This window comes from Bos indicus, chromosome 1 (genome assembly GCF_029378745.1).
Source record: "Bos indicus isolate NIAB-ARS_2022 breed Sahiwal x Tharparkar chromosome 1, NIAB-ARS_B.indTharparkar_mat_pri_1.0, whole genome shotgun sequence".
In the NCBI taxonomy this organism is placed as follows: Eukaryota; Metazoa; Chordata; class Mammalia; order Artiodactyla; family Bovidae; genus Bos; species Bos indicus.
This window is the reverse complement of record NC_091760.1, coordinates 118117426-118138146: the sequence shown is the minus strand read 5'-3', so window position 1 is coordinate 118138146 and position 20721 is coordinate 118117426. Positions and strand designations below refer to the sequence as shown.

Below are 20721 nucleotides of genomic sequence, written 5' to 3'. Positions count from 1 at the left end.
TTCCAGTCTCAATAAAGAATGAATACAACAACCTAATGAACTCCTTGCCTGGCAGTGCGGTAGATGCTGAATGTAGAATGATACGTAAGATTCAATCCTTCTCCTTTAAGGGGCACACAACTTAATGTAATGAGGTATCTGAACACAAAAGAGGCATTGAGTGCAAGCTGGAGAGAACAGAATGTGGAGTGGAGGAGATGGAAGGGACTATCAGAACAGATTAGAAAAATTCTAGAGCAGAGCTACTCAAAATGTCATCCACAAGGTAACACCAGATCTCACAAGCTACTTACAGAAAATGAGAGAAATCATGTGAAACTTTTAGAGCAATTTGACAGAGTGATTGTCTGTTTTTTAATCCAATAATAGTTTTTTAAATTGGACCTGTATTCTGTAGGTATTTTTTATTTCTCTTTTGTTGTATTTATTTTTGTTATATTTTTTAAAAATCAGTCCCTAAAATAGATAAGAAATTAAAAATGTATATCTCCTCTGGCACTATAAATAGTTTGAAAACCACTGTTCCCAGGGACACAATAGCTTAGCTAAGTATAGGGTAACCAACTGTCCTGGTTTGCACTAAACTTGGCAAAGCCCCAGGCATACCAGGTTGAGTTCACCACTTTATACCGGTTTAATTCCAAAAGTTAGCTCATGAGAGAATAGATGAAGGGGAAGCAATCATCAGAGAAACAAAAGAAGAAAATTTCTCTAGGGTGAGAGAAATTTTAGTCTTCAGGTCCAGAGGGTTCACTAATAGCCAGGTAAGATTATTGAAAATAGAATCACACTTAGCTACATCCTGTCACACTTTCTAAATTCCAAGGATCACAAGAAAAATCCTACAAGATTACATACACACAGCAAATTGAAATGAACAAAATAAATTAGTAAGGTGGCAAAACACAATATTTATATTACATTCCTTTAACAAAAAGATAGTTGCTTTAACTCCCTGGTCTAAAGAGAGAAAAGAAAGAATTGTCCTTTAAATACAAATATAACCCAAGGGTCACAAAATGGAAATAGAGAGCAATACCACAAAAGAGGAAAATGCAAACATGTTGACGTTATTAATATAATTTATTTGATTTGGCTCAAATTTGACTCTAAACTTCCTGGTTGGTGATGAGAAGGTCAGGAATTACAATCATTCAGATTGTTGTTATGATGACGAAGGAAGAAGCATATGAGTTTCTCAGTAAGTTTCTCAGTTTCTCAGCTGAAGCCTAAAACAAATTCTCTCAAATAGTTTAATATTGGAAGTATGAAGTAGGGTGGTAGACTGTATTCGACACTCAAGGACATTACTACAGCGAAAATAGGAGTGAATTTCACATACATGCTTCTTATAGGAATTCTCATTAAAGTCAATGAAAGACTCAAGATATATAAATAGGGAATTTCCCTAGTGGTTCACTGGTTAAGACTCCACACTCTCGATGCAGGGGCACGTGTTCAATCCGTGGTTGGAGAACTAAGATCCCACAAGCTGCACACTGCAGCAAAAAAAAAAAAAGAGATACATAAATACATTATAGCCTAAAGATATTATTTGAGCCAAAGATAGAACTTTGAGTACTCTAGAGGAGAAGATGAATAGTATATTACTTACTGTTCTCTGAATATTATTTTTCTCAGCCAGACTAATGTAATAACATAATTTGAGGTTTCATAATGCCTGAAAAGAACTTAACTCTTGTGCTCTTCATTGCTGATTGAAGGTGTATAAAAATTGTAGTTTCAAAGGAAACATAGTTAGTTTTGTATACCCAATCCTTTCAGCACTGGTATTAGCATTGGACATCAAATTTGTGTGAGATTAGGCTATTGTGCTTCACATAATGAATGTTATTTCAGTGGATATAAATAGCATTAACACTCATTCATTTTACTCCTCCTCTGTCAGTCTTAATAAATTGAATATTGTAACACTTTCAGTAATGCAAATAGACTTGTTGATCAAAATATTGTTATAATAATAATAATTTTTCTATTAATTAAAATAGAAATTTTAATTAAATTTCCAGTCCTAATAATTTTAAGGTAAAGAAACTTCTTTCACATGCCATCTGTTGAGAGCAAAAATCAGTTTGCAAAGCAACTATGTAATTATGATCACTTTTAATAAAATGTACATTTGTACAAATATAATATTTATAAATGCAGCTGCCCCTTGAACAACACAGGTTTGAATTGTGTGGGCCCACTTATATGCAGATTTTTTTCAATAGTAAATACTACGGTATTACACAATCCCAGGTTGTTTGAATCCATAGATGCAGAAGCTTCCATTGGGAGGGTGGACTGTCAAGTTACACATGGATTTTCAACTGCTCTGAGGGACGGGCCCCTAACCCCCAAGTTGTTAAAGGGTTAGCTGTACATAAGCACACAGAAAAGCATTAGAGAGATAAAAATATTAACTCTGTCAATCTCTGAGTGGCAGGATTTGGGTAACTATTTTTTTTTTTTGCCCACGCCACTTAGCATGTGGGATCCTAGTTCTCCAACCATGGATGGAAACTGAGCTCCCTGCACTGGAAGCTCAGAATCTTAACCCCTGCACTGCCAGGAAAGTTCCTGGGTGACTTTTGTTTTCTTCTTTTTACTTTCCATAGGTGTGAATAACTTGTATTATCTTTGCAAGTAGAACAACAACAACAGCAAAACATTGTTGCTGTACTTAAGGCCAGGTAGACGAGAAGCAAGTGATGTCTCTACTCACCCTTAAAGCACATCAGCCAGGTGACCTTCCTGTACCACCGTCTACCTCTTGCATCATTAAAGTTGCCCTTTAAGGACTTACATGATGATTTTAAGGGTTGGCTAGTTTAAGAAGGGCTTCCCCAGTGGCTCAGTGGTAAAGAATCTGTCTGCAATGCAGGAGACACAGGTTCAATCCCTGGGTGGGAAAGATACCTGGAGGAAGTAATGGTAACCCACTCCAGTATTCTTGCCTGGAAAAACCTATGGTCAGAGAAGCCTGGTGGGCTACAGTCCATGGGGTCACAAAGAGTCAGACGGGACTGAAGTGACTGAGTGCACACACAGTTTAAGAAAGAGTGCAATTTGTATTGGAAACAATCTCCAACTTTACATCATAAGCAGCTATGTGACTTGGGGAAAATTTTCACACTTTTGATCTCTGGTTCCTCACCTTCAAAAGGGAGACTGGACTGTTGTGAGCACAAAATAAAATCACTGGGATGTAGTAAAGTGCCCGGAACAAAATAGGTGCTCAATAAATACTATATGCTAATTTGCTTGCCTCTGTCCTCAGAGAATTTATCCTGTTTCTACAGACAATATTTCTCTTCTCTGCAGTAATTTCACATGAACTTGGTTTCAGTTCAATAAAAGTGTTGGAAGAGTGAGGAAGTCTCTCTTTTCTCATGTTCACTAGTTGCTCAGATGCTGTCTGACTCTTTTACAACCCCGTGGATTGTAGTCCACCAGGCTCCTCTGCCCATTGGGTTTTCCAGGCCAGAATACTGGAGTGGGTTGCCATTTCCTACGCCAGCTCACTAGTTAGGGGTAGAGAAAATGAGAAAAAGGACGACTTACTGAGGATCTCCTGAGAATCAGGCACTATGTTGTCTGTGTTCCTTTGCTTAAGGAAGCCTTCACATTTTCCTAAATACTTGAACATCTGTGAAGTCTCAAGTTTCTCCCTTATTATTAATGCATTTGCCTCTTGAGAACTACTTATGTTATATCATCATTTACCCTAAAACAGCCTCTGTATTTCTATTTTAATCTTTCAGACTTCTAGTTGTGACACAGAACTTTGGTTGGTCACATTGTTATGACAGGTCATATTTTCAGAACATTTCATAGCATTTAAGATTCTAGAATTGTAAGTGATAATTTTCTATCACTTTACCTTGTGTCAAAATATCTCCAATTTTTATTTTTTACATTCATCAGTTTGTAAGCATCTCCTCTACTACATGTACAGCATACCTTACTTAAATGAGCCCTATTCTATAAGGCAGGGGTCCCCTACCTCTGGGTCATGGACTAGTACTGGTCAGTGGCATTTTAGGAGCCAGGCCACCTGGCAGGTGAGTGGCAGGTGAATGAGCAAAGCTTCATCTAATACTTACCACATCTCCCCACTGCTTTCATTCCCCTCCATGGAAAAACTGTCTTCTGCAAAACTGGTCCCTGGTGCTAAAAAGGTTGGGGACCACTGCTACATGGAGAAAACAAGACCAAAAGATAACGGAATGCATGTGCAGTTGCTTCAGTCATGTCCGACTCTTTGTGACCCTATGGATTATAGTCCGCCATGCTCCTCTGTCCATGGGATTCTCCAGGCAAGAATCCTGGAGTGGATTGCCATTTCCTCCTCCAGGGGATCTTCCCCACCCAGGGGAAGAGTATCTCTAATCATCAGGCCCCAGTACTGAAAGTATGATTAGCTTTATTCTTTTAAAAAGAACTGAATCTCATCACATTTTTGATGTAGAAGATTCCACAACAAGAATATTTCTGGGTCTATGGCAACTTATTCTCTTCAACAAGAGAAGTTTTCTTCAATATTTCAGACAGAGACAGTTAAGCAATTGTAGAGAGGCCTGCAAGACTCGGGAATGGAGCCTCCTTCCTAATGATCTATTGCAGTTGTATTACCCAGGGATTGCACAATAAAGACTTCTATTTCCTACTTTTTTTCTTTATCACATGCCAATTAAGCCTTCCCCCATCCCTTCACTCCCTTAAAGCCTCACCCTTTCTCATCTTTTACACTTCTGTTTTCCCTGATGTGAAAACTCTAAAAAGGCAAATTGCTAATTGCATTCCTTCAAAAACCCCACATATGTGTAACCAGCCAGGCAAACATGACCTGCATCTTTTCTCCTGAAAGATTTCCCAGCCATTGATCTACTAAAAACTCAAGTTTTCTCCAAACACATTTCCTAGGAAATGTCCCCAGATGGCATGTGATCTTTTCATTTTAGACAAGCTGCCTTGATCAGGTGTCACCCAACTGACCGGCTTTTCTCTACCTTTATTCTCAACACAATGTTGTCTCAACAGAGGATCCACTAAGTCCTGGTTTTTCTCCACTGAATTCCATTCTTACTTCTCTCTCTCCACCACACCGGCCACATGCAGTAGTTGCTAACATATCTTTGGTTATTCCCTCACCATTCTCACAGGGCCTCTGAGCAACCTTGACATTTTGTAACCATTTCCCCATTGTTTTCCTCCAATCTTTTGTCTGTATGGAGACTGCCTTCAGAAGGTTTTCATCTCAATTCTTTTTTTAGTTTCCAATTGGTTGGGAGCCAGCCCTCTGCTCTCTATCCTATGCTCACCTTGCAAGCTACCTAGCCAGGTCATCTGTATTCATATTTTTTCCTTTTCACTTATTTTTTGCCCATGCTGGGTCTTCACTGCAGCACAAGGGCTTCTCTACTTGTGGTGCTTGGCCTTCTCTTGTTGCAAAGCACGGACTCTAGAGCACGCAGGCTCAGTAGTTGAGGTTTGAGGGCTCTCTGGTTGTGGCACTCAGGCTTATATGCTCCACAGCATGTGAGATCTTAGTTCCCCAACCAGGGATCAAGCCCACGTCCCTACACTGGAAGGTGGATTCTTGAGCACTGGACCACCAGGGAGGTCCTCATATTTCTTTCACTATTCAAAGGAGTAAATGCAACTCAAAGTGTTAAGCTGAGTAAAAGGGAAGAAATTAGTGAGAGCTCCTTGTAGATAACAGATCACAGAATGGAAAGGACTACAGATGTCGTCCAGTCCAATTCTGCCATTTCACAAATGACAGATCTGGGACCTCAGAGTCTAAAGTCACATATCATTCAAATGAATCACTACCAGAGCTGCCAGGAAGAGGATTTCCAAGTGGCTAAAACTGTTGACTTTGGAATCATATGGATCTGGGTTCAAATCCCAAGCCATGTGGCCTTGTACAAGTAATTTAAACACTCTAATACACAGTATCCTTACTATTAACATGGGGATGATAATACCTATTTTACTGGATTGTTGAGCTGGATATACGGTAACTATTAATTTTTAACTATAATCCTGCTCTGTTGACTTTTAGTCTAATGTTCCTTATAAGATAATGCTATTATGTTTCTAGTCCCAATCTTCCAAGATCCCACTTTTAATCTTGAATAATAGTGGTCTCTTTTGTTGACTATGATGGCTACTCCACTTCTTCTAATGGATTCTTGCCCACGGTAGTAGATATAATGGTCATCTGAGTTAAATTCACCCATTCCAGTCCATTTCAGTTCGCTGATTCCTAGAATGTCAACGTTCACTCTTGCCATCTCCTATTTGACCACTTCCAATTTGCCTTGATTCATGGACCTGACATTCCAGGTTCCTATGCAATATTGCTCTTTACAGCATCGGACCTTGCTTCTATCACCAGTCCCATCCACAACTGGGTGTTGTTTTTGCTTTGGCTCTATCCCTTCATTCTTTCTGGAGTTATTTTTCCACTGATCTCCAATAGCATATTGGGCACCTACCAACCTGGGGAGTTCCTCTTTCAGTGTCCTATCTTTTTGCCTTCTCTTACTGTTCATGGGGTTCTCAAGGCAAGAACACTGAAGTGGTTTGCCATTCCCTTCTCCAGTGGACCACATTCTGTCAGACCTCTCCACCATGACTCACCCGTCTTGGGTGGCCCCAAGTTAGAACTGGACATGGAACAACAGACTGGTTCCAAATAGGAAAAGGAGTAGGTCAAGGCTGTATATTGCCACCCTGCTTATTTAACTTATATGCAGAGTACATCATGAGAAATGCTGGGCTGGAGGAAGTACAAGCTGCAATCAAGATTGCCAGGAGAAATATCAATAACCTTAGATATGCAGATGACACCACCCTTATGGCAGAAAGTGAAGAAGAACTAAAGAGCCTCTTGATGAAAGTGAAAGAGGAGAGTGAAAAAGTTGGCTTAAGGCCCTACATTCAGAAAACTAAGATCATGGCATCCGGTCCCATCACTTCATGGGAAATAGATGGGGAAACAGTGGAAACAGTGTCAGACTTTATTTTTCTGGGCTCCAAAATCACTGCAGATGGTGACTGCAGCCATGAAATTAAAAGACGCTTACTCCTTGGCTGGAAAGTTATGACCAACCTAGACAGCATATTAAAAAGCAGAGACATTACTTTGTCAACAAAGGTCCATCTAGTCAAGGCTATGGTTTTTCCAGTGGTCATGTATGGATGTAAGAGTTGGACTGTGGAGAAAGCTGAGCGCCGAAGAATTGATGCTTTTGAACTGTGGTGTTGGAGAAGACTCTTGAGGCTCCCTTGGACTGCAAGGAGATCCAACCAGTCCATCCTAAAGGAGATCAGTCCTGGGTGTTCATTGGAAGGACTGATGTTGAAACTGAAACTCCAATACTTTGGCCACCTGATGTGAAGAGCTGACTCATTGGAAAAGACCCTGATGCTGGGAAAGATGGAGGGCAGGAGGAGAAGAGGAAGACAGAGGATGAGATGGTTGGATGGCATCACCGACTCAGTGGACGTGGGTTTGGGTGGACTCCGGGAGTTGGTGATGGACAGGGAGGCCTGGCATGCTGTGGTTCATGGGGTCACAAAGAGTCAGACACGACTGAGCGACTGAACTGAACTGAATAGTGGTCTGACTTTGAACACCTTATTTACAAAGCTGTGCTTTGGTTGATTAATCCATAATGTAAAGCTAATCACAATGACTAGTGTACAAGTGGTTGTGTGGATTAAATAGATAATTCTTATAAATATAGCATTTCACACAGTATCTGCCATGTAGAAAACAATAAAATATTGAATGGGTCTATATAGTCCTAAATGCCCAGAATAATTGCATGAATGATCAGGATGATCTCTTGCCAATTGCTCTCAGGAACAAATTCAGGGTTGTATACTTGGTTTTCTTTGGCCCACAGTGTCAATATTCATTCATTCAAACTGAGCATTGAACAATAGGTAGCCTTAGATGTTGACGTATGGCAGAAATCAAACCAATATTATAAAGCAATTATTCTTCAAATAAAAATAAATAAATTTTTTTTTAATGTGACTATGAAAGAAAAAATGTTTTCCACCAAAGCAATAGCTATGAGCAAAAGAAGGAAAGGGCAACCTGTGTAGCAGGTCTCAAGTACTAATTAATTCTATTTGGTTTCTTTTATATATATATATATATATAGTTATTTATTTACTTATTTATTTGATTGCATCGGGTCTTAGTTGCATCATGTGGGATCTTTGTTGCGGCTCATGGGCTCAGTACTTGCAGCTCTTGGGTTTAGTTGCTCCAGCTTGTGAGATCTTAGTTCGTCAGCCAGGGATTGAATCCACGTTCCCTGCATTGCAAGGCAGATTCTTAATCACAGGACCACTAGGGAAGTCCCTCTGTTTGGTTTCAAAGTGTTCCAACTGACCTCCCACCAGTGGCTTCATGCCTTCCTATCCATCAACCTCGCTGCTGCCAGAAATAAAACATTCATTCAAGCTTGATTATAATGTTTGCAATTTCACTATTGCACATCAAATTCAGAATAAAGATCCAACTCCTTAGCCCAGTTTTCCAGTCGTGTTGTCACTTCTTCCTGCCATCTTTGTCAGCCTCAGTTCCCCGACTCTGCCAGTGGCCCTCCCTTAAACACGTGTACTTATCTGAATCATCTAACTCACTTTTGGCCCTTTGCATGGGCTATTTCCTTGGCTCAAAACAGTGATATGTCCTACTTGGCCTTTAAGATTCAGCTCAGCTGTTGCCTGTAAGAAGTCTTCTATGGCATGCTTTGCCCCTCTCACCACTGCTATCCAAGAGCAGAATTCCTTTTTGGAGGTCCCAGATCAGCCTACGTTTACCTCAAGCATGGTTGGTAGCACATGGGATTCCATATTTTGCCAACTTTCTCTTTAGAATGCGTGTTCCCTGACCTTGGGAAGAGGTCAGGCCCTTTCCAGGGTCCACTGTATATCAGGCACAATTGTAGGAACTGGGAACACAACGGACAAGAGAGAGAAACTCCCTGATATCTTGGGATTCCTGGTCCAGTGAGGTAAATCAAGCAGTTCACGAATACATAGGGTGTTCCCTGACAGCCCAGTGGTTAGGACTCCACACTTGCATTGCTGAGGGTGTGGGTGCCATCCCTTCTCAGGAAACCAACAGCCTGCAAGGACTGCAGCATGTCCAAAAAGTAATTTACATAAATGCATAAGTATTTTCAGATAATGACAGGTGCTATGAAGCCTAGGAAATGGCCTAATGTGCTGCATAGTGAGGAGGGAAGGGAAAGACAATATAAGAAAAAGTGGTCTAATCATGGTATTTGTGCAAAAAAAACTGATGAGGATCCAGTCATTCCTGGGAATATTGAGGGTAAGATTATTCCAGGTGGAGGGAAGAGTAAGAGCTTATAATCATTTTGTAGAAGAAAAGAAGGGATTGGTAGGGATCTACCTCAAGGATGTAAAGAGGACTCAAATTCCTCCCATATAGAAACCAGGATATACTAACTTTTTAGTACAGGAACAAAAGGCAAAAAAAGCATCAATATTATCACCTACAGCTTAGACAGGTTTTGTATTTTTTGTTGTTGTTGTTGATGAAGGGGTGGTAAGGGAGGAGTGATTAGGAGCTGGCTGAATTGGTGACCTTAGCATAAAGTAGGTCTCTATAAATCAACATTTCTGAAGAATGTTCCAGAAACATTGGACTAGATGCTGTAGTCAACCTAAAGTCACACTGAAGTCTCCAGTTTGGGAAACACTTTTCTTACACTGCTTCTCCCCACTCTCTACACCCCTACCACCTGGGCACTCACAATGCATGTTAGCACATTAAAGGCTCTGAAAAACTCAGCATTTGGAAAACTTGGTTAACTTTTGTTTCTCAAATTAATTTAACCACTATATCTGTTTTGTGGTTTTGTTTTAAGACAATACAAGTTAAATCCTGTGGACGAATATTTTGTAAAACAAATTCTGGGAAGCTCTGGTCTAAATCAGTCTCCACAACCCACAAGCCTTGCTGTGGTCATTCCTAGCTTCCAGTTTCATCCTGTTTAGTGGAAGCAGTAAATAAATAAAGGAATGTGATTTTTTAAAAGATACAACAGATAGTTCGGTTTACAAGTGTGAAAGTAAAAAATGCAAAAGTCTCAATTAATCTAATTTTACTACATTTATTTTAGAAAAGTCAGAGGAACCAGAGATCAAATTGCCAACATCCACTGGATCATGGAAAAAGCAAGAGAGTTCCAGAAAAACATCTATTTCTGCTTTATTGACTATGCCAAAGCCTTTGACTGTGTGGATCACAATAAACTGTGGAAAATTCTGAAAGAGATGGGAATACCAGACCACCTGACTTGCCTCTTGAGAAACCTGTATACAGGTCAGGAAGCAACAGTTAGAACTGGACATGGAACAAAAGACTGATTCCAAATAGGAAAAGGAGTATGTCAAGGCTGTGTGTGGTCACCCTGCTTATTTAACTTCTATGCAGAGTACATCATGAGAAACGCTGGGCTAGAGGAAGCACAGGCTGAAATCAAGATTGCCAGGAGAAATAGCAATAACCTTAGATATGCAGATGACACCACCCTTACGGCAGACAGTGAAGAACTAAAGAGCCTCTTGAAGAAAGTGAAAGAAGAGAGTGAAAAAGTTGGCTTAAAGTTCAACATTCAGAAAACTAAGATCATGGCATCTGGTCCCATCACTTCATGGCAAATAGATGGGGAAACAGTGTCTGACTTCATTTTTTGGGGCTCCAAAATCACTGCAGATGGTGATTGCAGCCATGAAATCAAAAGACGCTCACTCCTTGGAAGGAAAGTTATGACAAACCTAGACAGCATATTAAAAAACAGAGACATTACTTTGCCAACAAAGTTCTGTCTAGTCAAGGCTATGGTTTTTCCAGTGGTCATGTATAGATGTGAGAGTTGGACTATAAAGAAAGCTGAGCATAGAAGAATTGATGCTTTTGAACTGTGGTGTTGGAGAAGACTCTTGAGAGTCCCTTGGACTGCAAGGAGATCCAACCAGTCCATCCTAAAGGAGATCAGTCCTGGGTGTTCACTGGAAGGACTGATGTTGAAACTGAAACTCCAATACTTTGGCCACCTGATGTGAAGAGCTGACTCATTGGAAAAGACCCTGATGCTGGAAAAGATTGAGGGCAGGAGGAGAAGGGGATGACAGAGGATAAGATGGTTGGATGGCATCACCAACTCAATCGACATGGTTTGGGTGGACTCCGGGAGTTGGTGATGGACAGGGAGGCCTGGCATGCTGCAGTTCATGGGGTCGCAAGGAGTCAGACATGACTGAGCAACTGGACTAAACTGAACGTTTATTTACCTTAAAATAATTTCAACAGAATTACAAATAGCTAATACATATAAATATAAATATGTGTGCTGCTGCTGCTGCTAAGTCGCTTCAGTTGTGTCCAACTCTGTGCGACCCCATAGACGGCAGCCCACCAGGCTCCTCTGTCCTTGGGATTCTCCAGGCAAGAATACTGGAGTGGGTTGCCATTCCTTCTCCAATGCATGAAAGTGAAAAGTAAAAGTGAAGTCGCTCAGTTGTGTCCAACTCTTAGCAACCCCATGGACTGTAGCCTACTATAAGTTTCATGAAAAATAAGAAGTTTAATTACTAAAGGTTAAAATCCGATTTGAATGCTCATTTATGCCCTGAGGCTGAGTAAGATGTTTTAAATTAAAATTAATTTCTGCTCAGCCAAGTGCAAAAAACATTAAGCCTATTCATCACAAATCCAACTTCCTTATTTTGATTACAACCATTTTAAATGACAGAATTATTAAGCATTTTAAGATTAATTTTTAAAAATCAAATACATCACACTTTATAATAATATAGATACTTAAAAGAGGGAGGGAAATTCCATATCAAAGGTTAATTAACAATGCTGACACTCTCTTGGTGGCTAAAAATAAGACTAATAGCATGTTTCTCTAATATCAGGCTGTATTATATTATATTTAAAGTCCATTTGGGAAACTGAATTTATATTTCCTGATTAGATTTATTCTAGTAAAGATAATTGTGTAAAATAATTATTACAAACATATGAAAATGTTAAATTTCAATCATACAGTTCACATATATATCATCAGAATATACAGAACCCACTTCCTATATATTATGGCTCTATTTGTCAAATAGCTTCTCGTTAAGTTTCCATTTTGTAATACCTTTAAAATTATGAGCTATCTCAAATAAAATGGAGACTTCAAAATAAGTCACTGAGGGAATGAATGCTAATAGTGTAATAACAATAAATATTAATAGTATAATTCCCTGGTGGCACAGTGGTAAAGAATCTGCCTGCCAATGCAGGAGATGTAAGAGACATGGGTTCAATTGCTGGATTGGGAAGATCCCCTGGAGTAGGAAAAGGCAACCCACTCCAGTATTATTGCCTGGGAAATTCCATGGACAGAGGAGCCTGGCAAGCTACAGTCCGTGGGGTCACAAAGAATTGGACGTGATTAATCACACACACACACACACATTCTCAAACTAAGTTTCCTCTGGTAAATATAAAATTTATTACATTCCCCAAACTGGTCTTCAAAATAATAAAAGAGAAGCTTAATTATTCAAAATAAGATCAGTACATTTTTAACTAAAATTAACCCAAGCCCCCGAAAATACTGATTTATACAAGCAGTCAAAATTCACTTTTTAAAGTTAACCTTTTATTGGCTCATAATGGTCAATTCAAAATTATAACTAAGAGATTTTAGCCATATTTTAACAAATGCTTGGCTGTTTTCAGCATCTTGATATTTTTTCTTTATAAGTACTCTAGCACTCACATCAGTATTTTTTTAAGTCACTCATGCTAAATATCAAGGAAGAATATGCAAGAAAATGCTCAATCAAAATGCTCTCCCAAGTGGTTAAATGGCATATTTAGATATGGCAGGCATGCTAAGCCACTTCAGTCATGTCTGACTCTGCAACCCTATGGACTGTAGCCCACCAGGCTCCTCTGTCCATGGATTCTCCAGGCAAGAATACTTGAGTGGGTTGCCATTTCCACCTCCAGAGGATCTTCCTGACCCAGAGACTGAACTCAGTTCTCTTATGTCTCCTGCACCAGCAGGCAAATTCTTTATCACTAGTGCCACCTGGGAAGTTCCTTGGCAGGCATGAACCCACGTAAAACTCACATTGTTTAGGGAAGGAACTGTACCTTCAATAAGGGACACTGGATGGATTAGATACATAGGTACATAATTATTTTTAAAAAGTCTTGATTCTCTACCTCAAACCACATGTAAAAATTACAGATGTAAATGTAAAGGTAGAATAATACAGCTTTTAGAAGAAAACATAAGAGAATATCTTCATGACCTTAAAATAGGCCAAGATTTCTCAAACAGAACACAGAAAGTACTAACCATAAAAGAAAAGATTGATAAATTGGATTATATTAAAGCTAAGGACTTCTATTCCATTAAAAAATCATCATTAAGAATGAAAAAGCAAGTCACAGAGAAGATATTTGTAGGACATATCAGCAAAGGACTCCTCCAAAGGTATAAGGAACTCCTAAAAGCCAACTTGAAAAAACAGACAACCCAAGAAAAAAGACAGGCAAAAGACTTGAACAATCATTTCACAAAACAGGGTATTCAAATGGCTGGTAAATATACGAAATGAAAATCAAAACTGCAGTAAGAGACTATTATCCACCCACCCAAGTGACCAAAATTTGCTTGGATTTCTTTAAGTGAACATATTGCCATTGTAATAATAATAATAATAAAATACTTATTGCTGTTATTGTTGTTCAGTTGCTACATTGTGTCTGACTCTGTGGCCCCATGGACGGCAGCACACCAGCCTCCCCTGTCCTTCACTGTCTCCTGCAGTTTGCTCAAATTCATGTCCATTGAGTCAGTGATGCTATCTATCTCATCCTCTGTTGCCCTCTTCTCCTTTTGCCTTCAATCTTTCCCAGCACCAGGGTCTTTTCCAATGAGTCGGCTCTTTGCATCAGGTGGCCAAAGTATTAGAACTTCAGCTTCACTGTCAGTTTTTCTAATGAATATTCAGGGTGGATTTCTTTCAGGATTGACTGGTTTGACCTCCTTGCCTTCCAAGGGAGGGACTCTATATGATTCTGGAGAATATACATAAAAAGAACAAATATATAGGCCTTATCTGTCTAGGCAAAAGAAGAGTTTCTAGTAATTAATTACCTTTGATGGCCTGGACTTTTTAAAATACCAAGTATTGGCAAGAATATGAAATAAGTGGACTCAGACATTACTGATGAGAGTGAAAAATTGAAAGTGCCACTTTGGAGAACTATTTGGCATTATCTAATAAAGCTAAACATATGCCTTACCTGTAAACCAACTATTTTTTTTTTTTTTGAGAGAAAAGAGTGCATATGTCACCTGTAGCTGTATACAAAGATGTTCAGAGCAACACTATTTATAATATCTCAGGAGGGGCAAATGCCCATCAAAAATAGAATGGGTCAATAAATTGTGGAATAGGCATACAAGGCAATACTATACAATAATTCAGATGTACATGTTACAGCCATACACAAAATGGAATAAATCTTGCAAGCATAATGATAAGAAAAGCTAGACAAAAACAAAAAAAGTACATACTGCAGTTCTTATAAATACTTTAAATATACCATATATTTTATAAATATATCATTTGTATAAAGTTCAAAAATGGGAGGGATGGGGAAGTCTATGTTTTAGCAGTCAAGATAGCAGTAACACTTGAGATGGAGCACAGTACTTGTAAGGGGGCTTTGAGAAGCTTTGGGGTGCTGGTATGTCCTGTTTCTGGGGTGCCTGTTGCATTCTGTTGGTTACATGGGTGTGTTCACTTTGTGAACATTCATCAAGCTGCACACTTACAATCTGTGAATTTTCTGCATGTTATACTGCAATAAAATTTATACTTTAAAAATCCTATAGTGTACATAGTAATGGGTCTGTGGTGTGTGTATATGTATGTATTTGTATGTGCTTAGTCATGTTCAACTCTTTGAGGCCTCATAAACTGTAGTCCACCAGGCTCCTATGTCCATGGAATTTTCCAGGCAAGAATACTGGAGGAAGGTAGCCCACTTTCTTTTCCAGGGGATATTCCTGACCCAAGGATCAAACCCATGTCTCCTGCATTGGCAGGCGGGTTCTTTACCACTGATCCACCTGGGCTGTGATGTAGTATTAAATAAAAAGAAGGGTTCAGAGTAGAACGATCACCATGATCCCTACTGGGGAAGAAAAGGAAAAGAAATACATATGTGGATAGAGCTGATTTGATGGATAAGCACCAAATACTAAGCAATTCTCTCTGAGGGTTGATCCTTGTTGGTTTTTTTTTTTTTGGTAGTTTTTCTGAGTTTCCTTAAGTGAACGTATCATCAATGCAAAAAAAAAAAAAAAAAATATATATATATATATATATATATATATAAATGTTATCTGTACACCCCTGCCTGGATTTATACAAAAAGAATAAATCAAATTTGTCAACACATAGACCTTGTCTATATAGGCAAAAGCAGGAGTCTTAGGCAACTGCTATTAAAAGCCTGGAAAATTGAGTCAAAACATCAATCTGATGGGAAATGTGTATTATATGAAATATATTATTGAGGAGTTTGGAAGTAAATGTGGATAAACGTAGTCAACAAATGACTGTCTCTTCAAAGTCAGGAACTTCTTGCGTTAGGGAGTATTTGAAAAATTGCCTCATTTTGCCCATAAACTCCTAGTATATCAATAGCTCCCCTACCATTTGGACATTTCAAATATCTCATCAGAGGTCCAGTGAAATGCATTTTTAATGCTGTAAGGCACAAGATAATTCAGCTTCATTCTAAAAGAAGAACTAAATGAAAGAGTAAATGTTTCCTCCTCCTCACCTTCTTCTTTCCCCTCCCCTACTGTCTCTTCTCCCATGGCCTGCTCCTTCTCTTCTCATTTTCCTGGGACTGCCTTGCAGTTTGGTCTCAGTCCTGGGGTGGGCGGGGGGCGGGGGGTGGGGAGTGTGCAAATGGGACTGACAGGTCCTAAGCTTTGTTATTCTAGTGTCCTTGAAATCCCAGCTGAATGGGAGATTTGCCTCTCCTCACTCTAAAATTGGAAGTGCAAAGAGAGAAGAGAAAGTGAACAATTATCAGTTTCTTCTCCCTCTCCCAGCTCCAGCCCTTCCCCCTCAGTTCCCCAACCCAGGCCCAGTATAAGGGGAGATGAATGCTGAGATGCTAGCTGTTCACACTGCCCAACACTTTTCACGTAGTAGGTCACGGGACATTAGGGGAAAGGGAAGTGGTGATGCAATATCCAATGGCCATGCTAGGGATGGGGGACCAGAAAGTTAAGAAGGAAATAAGATGCAGACAGTGGGATGGAGCGTGTACTCCAGTGGCTAAGAGTGGCGCTTCTCTGTATAGCAACAGAAAGTACAAAGCAGGTGCCCCGCACACTACAAAAACAAAGAACAGAAAAACAAACAAAAGACAATAGACACTCGTACATGTGAGATTACATATATCTAAGGTATTCAAAAAACCCTCCAAATATCAGGGATTCATTACAGTTATGAAAATAAATGCTTTAGGGACTTTCAGAGCAACTCATGTATTTAAAAAGAATATAAAAGCTCAGGAAAATAAATAGACATCCCAGAAATTCCCCCAGCAGAAACTATGAGAGCTGCCTCTAGACTTTCCATTTCACGGAGACAAGGAGTAGGGTGGTTTCCACTGGGCCTCAGAGAAAGGAACAGAAAGGTTGCCTCCTCCCAATCGGTAAATATCTGAAATCCCCCCGTGCAGGATTGTGATATGAGGCTGGAAGACACAGAGCCCACAGGGGAAGACTTCAGACCAGAGCCAAGAGATCAAGAATCCACTCACAGAAGACACAAGCAGAGCTACCTGATTGGCTCTGGTGTCACCCCAGCCAGGCAAGAAGAGAAAAATAGTAGAGAAAGATTGTGCTGTTGCCAGGCGGCCTGGCAAAACTAGGTGGTGGGGTGAGAAAATGACCTGAGGGCGCTGACTAGAGTGGAGGGAGTATTTGATGTCTGAGGCGGACTTGGGGTGAGGCAGAGAACCAAGTGATTTGATGGGAAAATCCTAAAGGCAGATGAAAAGGACAAGGTGGGAGTTAATGTTGTTTAGTCACTAAGTCCTGTCTGACTCTTTTGCGACCCCTTAGACTGTAGCCCACCAGGTTCCTCTGTCCACAGGATTTCCCAAGAAAGCATACTGGAGTGGGTTGTCATTTCCTTCTTCAGGGATCTTCCTGACCCAGGGATCAAACCCCCATCTTCTGCATTAGGAGGGGGATCCTCTACCACTGAGCCACCTTATTGTAGTTAAATATACTCTCATATTAGTTTAAAGCACATTCCATATACATTACATTGTTGTTCAGTCGCTAAGTCATCTCTGACTCTCTGCAACCCCATGGACTGCAGCACACCAGGCTTCTCTGTCCTCCACCATTTCCCTGGCGCTTGCTCAAATTCATGTCCATTGAGTCGGTGATGCCATCCAACCATCTCATCCTCTGTTGTCCCCTTCTCCTTTTGCCTTCAATTTTTCCCAGCATCAGGGTCTTTTCCAATGAGTTGGCTCTTCCTATCAAGTGGCCAAATTACTGGGGCTTCAGATTCAGCATCACTCCTTTCAATGAATATTCAGGATTGATTTCCTTTAGGATTGACTGGTTTGATCTTCTTGCAGTCCAAGGGACTTTCAAGATTACATACGTATCTCTAAAAAACAAAGATTCTTTTTATTCTTTTTAAATAACCACAATATCAATATATCTTAAAAACAATTCCCTAATATCAAGAGATATTTCGAAGGCATTTCTACATTAACATCTCTCCTGTTGCTGTATGTAAAGGCACTTGAGCATTTTAGAAGAGTTTAGAAGGACAAGAACAAGTTTTACCACAAGAAGGGACCAGGAAATGAAGTTGTAGCGGGAACTCTGGAAAGAGCTAAGATTCAGCAAGAGAAGACTGTGTTTGATAGGTTTTCATATAATACTGGCCTTTCTAGGCTATCAAGTAGGGGACAACCATCTTGCAGGACTTCATACATAGCTCTAGAAAACTCTGAAGCGATTGATAGACACATAAAAAACCAATATCTGAGCTGTTTCAGTGACCATAAAGAATCAAGAGACGTAAGTAATAGGGAAATGAGTCTTTTCTGTTCTGCCTATTTCTAAGGTTGTGAAGATTTTGATGGTACATCCCCAGACTTAAAAAAAAAAATTCTGTTGTATTAATATGTGCACCATAAAATATTTTTGAAACAGATTTTGTTAGAGGATGAGATTCAAAAATAAAGATAGAAGTTCTCATGTTTTCCCCATAGCCTAAGAAATCATCTCGGACTCCTCTCTTCTAGACCACTGCACTTGACTGTCAGTTTTCCCAGCAGCCATCTCTGAGCTGGTGATAAGGGAGTCAAGTTTAGCAGGTTAAAAATGAACCTGGAGATACCTGTACAAAGAAAAGTAGAAGTCAGTGGTCTCAACTCTGCTTATATTATTAGAGTGAGCCTGAGAGATTTTATGAAATGTGAACAGCCAGGCTCAACCCCATTCAGTAATTCTGGGGTGAAGTTTGTGTTTTTGTTTGTTCGTTTGTTTTAAGTACTCCAGGTGCTTTTCATGCACAGGCAGATCGAAAAACCACAGCTAAATATGTTTTTAAAAAGTTGCTTAATATGAGAATACTAACTGATTTTCAAGCATTCTATTCACTACTTCCCATTTCAAAGTGGGGGAAATATTTTACTCTACATTAAAGATTGGGTGCAGGATAGTGAGAAGAAAAGAAATGCAGAGAAATTTTAAAGTAAAAAACCATATCTAATAAAATAGCAGTAAGGTTCTCTCAGAAAAGGCTGGTTTCCGCTTCCATATCCCAGATTCTAATTTATTACATTTTAAACTGCTCCAAATTTGACAGACCTTATTTTCATTTAGCCCAAAAAACACTCATCCTATTAGATTAATAAAATTATCTAATGACTATTTCAAATTGCAATCACAGTTTTTCATATGTCAAAATTATTAATTCTGACTACTTAAATCTTTTCTGTTTAATCAAGTTTATCTCTCAATTGGGAAGGAAGGAAAAAACCTCTGACCTTAAAAAAAATAAAAAGACATTTTCTATCTCAGAGGAACTGACTTCATTGAATTATCCTGGAGGGAAAAGCAAGTACAAAAATGTGAACTACAGGCAGCTGGAAAGCAGAACTGTGTACAATGAATGACACACCAAATCCTGCAGGGAAATATGTACCACAATACATATTTCCTGTGGCTTCCTGCCTGAGGAGCACTGAAGAACAGTAAAAATTCTTCCAGAAATTTTTTCCTCAGCTGTCTCATTGATGGATTTAGCATAGGTGTTTGTCAAAATGTTAAATCATGGTCAGATCCAAATATGTATATTTACCAATGTTCATACATCTAATTACAAGGGCCAGTTGGTTCCTTAAAATGAAGGCTAAAAGAAACTTGAATTTCATTCTATCCCAAGTCTGGAATGCTGCAACAAGGCCATCAATTCATTCATCTGAGTGAAAAGCTTATAAAATCACAGGCCTTAACTTTTACCAATTACACAAAGTTCGCCATTTTACCAATTACACAAAGTTATACAGATATGATCATATGTGCTAGAAGTAAAATTAACTGTCTTCTGCAGGATCCTTAACAATCAAATAAGCAATCTAAGTTTATCTTAGGATGTTTAAAGAGACTAAAACGAGCTGGTTCCACACATAGCTTCCATGATAAACTCTGGGGAGTCAAGAGAGGACTGTTGGATGGTAGCACATACTTACTGTAGAAGGCATTGTGTATTAGATTGGTCACAGGAAATCTTCATTTAACTAGGGATAGCTTGTCACAACACATTCCTAGTTAGGACAGATAATAAATACCAATAATTAATATCTTTTTATAATATGACATAGTCTTTTACATTTTTAAAAATGTATTTATTTATTTGGCTGTATCAGGTCTTAGTTGCAGCATGTGGAATCTTTCTACAGTGCACAGATCCTTTAGTTGTGACATGCAGGCTCCAGAGCTTCCCGGCTTCAATTAATTGCAGCTCAGGGGCTTAGTTGCTCCAGCCAGGGATCAAACCCATGTCCCCTGCATTGCAAGGGGATTCTTTATCACTGGTCCACAGAGAAGTCCTAGTGCTTCACATTTTTAAATAACTTCTGATTCCTTACCATCCCCTCCTTGATAAATTTATTATCACACGTTCAAGAACTCTGTGTGTATCTCCCACTTGGGCAACCAACTACTCTCTTGCCTCACGCTAGCCCACCCTCATTGTCGTCAGTGTTTTCTTGACAATCCGTCTTGGAGCCTGTTACTCCTATTACATACTGTGGGATGTCCTACTTCTTATTTCTCCACCTCCCGTATTTACCTCCACCACCCTACCATATTTACTCCTTACCCTAACCACAAGGAGCCTCATGCCATTCCGCAAACACACTGTTTGGTTCTCGACTCTATTCCTTTCCCATATACCATTCTTTTGTCATCCTTAACAAATGTCTTCAGTCCCCTTTGCCTGACTGGCAAACTCGCCCAAAGCTTTCAGGACCAAACCAGAACTTCACCTCATCTGCGGGAGACTGTCTGA

At 39.5% G+C, this 20721-nt stretch overlaps 1 long non-coding RNA gene across 2 annotated transcripts in view; it reads right to left on the bottom strand.

Annotated features, from left to right (window-relative positions):
• Positions 1–903: 903 nt before the first annotated feature.
• Positions 904–20721, bottom strand: part of LOC139184115 (uncharacterized) — a 46129-nt gene continuing 26311 nt past the window's right edge. The window contains exons 3-5 of one of the 2 annotated variants that reach the window (XR_011567590.1): positions 19901–19975; positions 17448–17802; positions 904–1499 (exon numbers count right to left, since the gene is read on the bottom strand). This is a non-coding gene — a long non-coding RNA (uncharacterized lncRNA). Of the gene's footprint in view, positions 1500–15500; positions 17803–19900; positions 19976–20721 lie in introns of those variants that run through there. The other variant, XR_011567589.1, reaches the window with a different exon arrangement.